This window comes from Cyprinus carpio, chromosome B8 (genome assembly GCF_018340385.1).
Source record: "Cyprinus carpio isolate SPL01 chromosome B8, ASM1834038v1, whole genome shotgun sequence".
NCBI lineage: Eukaryota > Metazoa > Chordata > Actinopteri > Cypriniformes > Cyprinidae > Cyprinus > Cyprinus carpio.
In genome coordinates this window covers 25688264-25694263 of record NC_056604.1, presented here as the reverse complement: position 1 = coordinate 25694263, position 6000 = coordinate 25688264, and positions in this window count along the sequence as shown.

Below are 6000 nucleotides of genomic sequence, written 5' to 3'. Positions count from 1 at the left end.
CATAGCTAACCCCTTTTTAACATCACCTAATCCACCTATAACGGTCCATCCTCACTCCAGCCATCCCAGCAGCATCCCACTCCCACAGGAGCCTTACCTAATTGTCACACTGCCGCAGCAGTGCCCGCTCTCGTAGGAGCCTTTTCTGTATTTCCCTACTTCTGCAGCAGTACCCGCTCCCGCAGGAGCCTTTTCTGTGTTTCTCTACTGCTGCAGCAGAGTCTGCTCCCGCAGGATCCTTTTCTATATTTCCCCACTTCCACAGCAGTTCCTGCTCCCGCAGGAGCCTTACCTAATTCCCACACTGCCGCAGCAGACCCCGCTCCCGCAGGAGCCTTTTCTGTATTTACCTACTGCCGCAGCAGTAGCCGCTCCCGCAGGAGCCTTTTCTGTATTTCTCTACTGCCGCAGCAGTGACTGCTCCTGCAGGAGACTTTTTCTATATTTATTTATTTTTATTTATTTATTTTGCACTATCAACAGTGTTGTGCCAGAGTTAGCTATAAAGCTAATTTGCATCTGCAGTCCCTGGGCAGGATGTTGTCACAAAATTACAATATTAAGTGACAAACAATACAATACAATAACACATACAATATCACATCATACTACATAAAATTACAAATCCACTCTCGCTGGAGCCTTTTCTGTATGTCTTTACTGCCGCAGCACTGTCTGCTCCTGCAGGAGTCTTTTCTGTATTTCTATACTGCAGTAGCAGAGACTACTCCCGCAGGAGCCTTTTTCTGTATTTCCCTACTGCCGTAGCAGTAGCCACTCCCGCAGGAGCCTTTTCTATATTTCTTTACTGCCGCAGCAGTGTCTGCTCCATTTCCCTACTGCTGCAGCAGTAGCTGCTCCTGCAGGAGCCTTTTCTGTATTTCCCTACTGCCGCAGCAGTAGCCACTCCCCCGCAGGAGCCTTTTCTGTATTTCTCTATGGCCTCAGCAATGTCTGCTCCTGCAGGAGCCTTTTTTTATCTTTCCCTACTGCTGCGGTAGCTGTGTCTCCCGCAGGAGCCTTTATCTCTCTCTTTCAGCAGTGAATGCTTCCACAGAAACCAAATTCTCTTCCTAGATACTGCTGCAGCAATCGTATACCAAAGGATGTCCCCTCTAAAATTAATCCTTGCTTTTTGGGGGGTCGTAAATGCACGTATCTGGCTGCTGTCCTGTTCTAATTGCTTTTTGGGGGAGCGCTTTTGGGCTGGGCTAGACACCGAGCTTGGACCCCTCTTTCCAGACAGGGGTAGGGTGCCCGGGCTCGGGAGTCTTGCCGAGCTTGGAGCTCTCTCTCTGTACATAACCTTTATTTAATTATATGTAAGTGAAGTGATGTTTTAGAAACAATTTTTGGGAGGAGCACGCACAGATAATTAACATGGCCAGTTCATCATTAGTGATTACACCATTTATCCAATCAGCACAAGAGAAAACTCCCTTAAATAACCAGGTACGTTCTAATTTCATCATCTCTTGACATTCAGCATCCCTCCACCACCCCGAACCTGCACCTTCAGCTAGTTTCTAGCCCAGCACGGGAAGAAGCAATCATGGGTGCACTTTTGGGCCCGGCTGGACACTGAGTTTGGACCCCTCTTCCCAGGGGGAGGGTGCCCCAGGCTCGGGAGTCTTGTCAAGTTCGGAGCTCTCTTCCTGGACAGCACACCAAATACGCATAATCTTTATTTAATTATACATAAGTGTGACCACATGAAATGAATGTAACGTGGCAAAGATGAATGCACTTTTGGAAGTCGAATGTAAGGGAAATGTCATTTTGGAATTTCTGTGGTCTAATGTGATATTGTTGTTCATGTTCTTGTTCATGATAAAATTTTCTATAATTGTTGTAATTACTTTATAGCAAACAAGATAACCCGTTGAATTCATTTTGGGACCGATGACTGAATGTATTTTTAGTCCAGTGCCTGTATATAAGATTAGTATTGACCAAGTTCAGAGGCTGTCATAAGTGGATCAACTTACTGTGTTGTGTATTTTCAACAGTTTCAATGGGTCAAACATAAAAGGATTTAATTACCTGTAACAATATATGTCTGTTTAACATATATATTGTGGTGGGGTGAAAAAAAAAAAAACACGAGGATGAGGGATATATATTGTGGTGGGGTGAAGTAGGACACGACACGAGGATGAGGGTAAGTTCCCCGAAGGGTGGATTTTATTAACTGAAAAGGCGGTGCGGTGAGGTGGTTTGGGCATTCGGTGCTCGGTGTCTTGTCTGTGAGGTGCTGCTAGTGCAGTGTGGGTCCGTGCTCTCCCGTGGCGGTGGGGCTGGCGGTCACACGCTGCTGTCTAGAGGCAGAGGAAAAGACAAAGTTAGCCGGCTCGTGTGGAGACATCTCTCACCTCTGTGCCCGCTTGCGGGGTTTAAATAGGAGCGGCTGATGGCACGCAGGTGTGGCCGCTCAGCCCGTGATGAGTAGGCACAGGTGTGCCTGTGCTGTTGCCAGGGCGACGCTGATGAGTGCTCGGGACACGCGTCACACCCCCCCCCCAAGCGTCGTCCTAGTCCTCTGGAGCAGTGGGGAGATCGGGGGAGGGCGGGGAGTGGAGCATGACAGACCTGCGAAAGCTGACCACAGGCGGGAGAGTCCGTCGGCGTTGGCGTTGGCCGTTCCCGCCCGATGTCGTAGGGTGAAGTGGAAGTCCTGGAGCGCCAGGAACCATCGCGTCACCCTGGCGTTGGTCTCCTTCGCCCGGGCCATCCACTGCAGGGGGGCGTGGTCCATGAGGAGGGTGAAGTGGCGGCCGAGGAGGTAATAGCGGAGCTCCAGGACTGCCCACTTTACGGCCAGCGCTTCCCTCTCTACGGTGGCATATCATTGCTCTGCGGGGGTCAGCTTTCGGCTGATGTACATCACCGGGTGTTCCTCACCGTCGTGGCCCTGCGACAAGACGGCTCCCAACCCGGTGTTGGATGCGTCCGTTTGCAGCAGGATGGGGCGGTTGAAGTCAGGGGCACGGAGGACCGGTTCCGTCGTCAGGGCGGCCTTGATGTTCAGGAATGCGGCTTCTGTTTCGGAGTTCCACCCGACTTTCTCCGGCTGCCCCTTCCTGGTCAGGTCTGTCAGGGGAGAAGCTAAGGAGGAGAAGTTAGGGATAAAGCAGCGATAATATCCCGCCAACCCCAAAAAGGCCCGTACCTGTCTTTTAGAGGTGGGCCGCGGCGCAGAGAGGATAGCTGCCACATCCTTCTCTTGCGGTCGGCTCAGGCCGCGACCCACCTGATACCCCAAGTATTTGGCTTCGGCAAGGGCCAGATGACACTTCCGGGGGTTGGCGGTCAGGCCAGCCCGGCGCAGCTCCGTGAGCACCCTCCGCAGCCGCTCCAGATGGTCCTGCCAGGTCTCCGAGTGGATCACGACGTCGTCGAGGTAGGCCGCCGCATAATCCTGGTGCGGTCGGAGGAGGACGTCCATGAGCCGCTGGAAGGTGGCTGGGGCCCCGTGTAGGCCAAAGGGAAGGACCCGGTATTGCCAGTGGCCGCTTGGGGTGGAGAAGGCCTTCTTGGGTTTTGCCTGCTCCGTTAGGGGGACCTGCCAGTAGCCCTTGGTGAGATCGAGTGTGGATATGAACCGGGCCCTTCCCAATCGGTCCAGCAGCTCGTCTACGCGGGGCATTGGGTAACCGTCAAACTCGGAGACCTCGTTCAGGCGTCGGAAGTTGTTACAAAAGCGAAGGGTGCTGTCGGGCTTCGGGACCATGATGATGGGGCTGGACCACGGGCTGCGCGATGGTTCTATTACCCCTAACCTCAACATCTCCTGTACGTCCTCCTCGATGGCGTGTCGCTGAGTCTCGGGGACACGGTAGGGCCGCTGCCGGACGATGGTCCCTGGTGGTGTGCGGATGTCATGCTCCAGTACGTGGGTCCGCCCTGGTTGGGGGGAGAACACATCCGGAAACTGACTGACCAGGTGCTGCAGCTCCGACTTCTGGGCGGCGGACAGTTGGGCATCCATATCCACAACCACGGGAGTGGAGCTGGTGTAGGCGGAGAGCTGAGGCCTGGTCCCGACCCAGCGCTTCAGCAGATTAATGTGGTAGAGCTGATCCTCCCTTCTTCTACCGGGCTGCCGCACGCGGTACGTAACTGGTCCAACCCTTTCCGTGACTGTATATGGGCCTTGCCAAGTAGCCAGGAACTTGCAGGCAGCCGTGGGCACCAGGACCAGGACGTGGTCTCCTCGCTGGAACTCCCGTGGTTGGGCCGCCCGGTTGTACTGTCGTTGCTGCGCCTGTTGGGCCTTCACTAGGTGTTCCCGGACGATGGGCATCACTCTCTCGATCCGTTCCCTCATCTCACGCACATGCTCGATGGTGGTTCGATGTACTGCCGGCTGTTGTTCCCAGGCCTCTCGGGCCACGTCAAGCAATCCGCGGGGCTGTCGGCCAAAGAGCAGCTCGAAGGGGGTGAAGCCAGTGGAGGCTTGAGGAATCTCCCGGATGCCGAAGAGCACGTAAGGAAGCATTTGGTCCCAGTCCTGTTTATCCTCGGCTGCCACACGTCGCAGCATCTGCTTCAGGGTCTGGTTGAAGCGCTCGACGAGCCCGTCGGTCTGGGGGTGGTACACTGTGGTGCGGAGCTGTTGTACCTTCAGTAACTTGCACACATCTGCCATCATCCGGGACATGAAGGGGGTACCCTGGTCAGTCAGTATCTGCGACGGGATGCCAACCCAGCTGAAGAGGATGAAGAGCTCCTGGGCGATGGCCTTGGTGGTTGCCTTCCGAAGGGGGATAGCCTTAGGGTACCGGGTGGCATAGTCCACTATGACCAGGATGTGTTCGTGCCCCCGGGCGGACTTTGGCAGCGGCCCCACCAGATCCATCCCAATCCGCTCAAAGGGCACCTCTATGATGGGTAGCGGTATCAGCGGGCTGGGGGGAGGGGTCCGAGGCGACGTCCGCTGGCACGTTGGACAGGCCTGGCAAAACCGGCGGACCTCAGCCTCGAGGCCCGGCCAGTGGAAACGATCACGGAGGCGCTGTATCATGTTCTGGGCTCCTAGGTGGCCTGCCATCGGATGGGCATGGGCGATCTCGATCACCGCCTCCGTCTTCGTGCGTGGGACCACCAGCAGGGTCTTCTCCTCCCCCCACCGCTGGGCGACACAGTAGAGCAGGCCATTTTCCACAATGAAATGTGGTGTTGGGTGGGGTGACGGCTGAAGTTCCTTCCCCTCGGCAACCCTCACCTGGGCCCAGCAGTGTTTAAGGCGATCGTCCTCATGCTGCTCCCTAGAGAATCCCCCGGCTCCGGTCACCTGTTGGAACAAGTCATAATAGAGGTTTAGATGAGGGCGGGGCGACTCACCATCCCTGGGACTGTCAGAGGCGAGCAGCACGGGACGTCGCGAGGCCTTCCTGCGGGGCTTCCTGGACGGGCGGTTCCCGGCCGGGCTGGCGGGCTGGGTGGCGGCGGCAAGTAGGCGGTCGAACCCTGGCCAGTCCCTTCCCAGGAGCACCGGTACGGGGAGGTCGCGGACCAGCCCCACGTCAATCGGCCAGGTGTCTACCGACGCCGTGATGGTGACCCGCCGCGCAGGCACTTCCCTGGTGTTGCCGTGCACACAAATTATGGGGAGCTGGGTCTTGGTGTCAGCCCGCGGAGGTAATATGGAGGTCCTGACTAGGCTGACTATGCTGCCGGAGTCCAGAAGGGCGAGGAACGGCCGTCCGTTTATCCTCACATCCGCCCGTGGTGCGTTCTCCGTGTGCACGGTGCAGCCCGCCAGCCAAGGTCGTCCTGGGGAGCGGGGTGCTTCCGTGGGCATGGGCTCATCCTGTGGGCCGGGAACCACCGGCCTGCCTACCGGACGCTGGGTGCCCTCCGGCGTGCGCCGCTCCTGGACCACCCTTCGGGGAAACGGCGGCGCTCTCTCCCCTATCTCCCGGTGTTGGATGGCCTCCGCCAGCTCGATGGCCTCGACCAGCTCGTCTACGTTGGCCGGGTTCCGCATCCCGGCGGCCA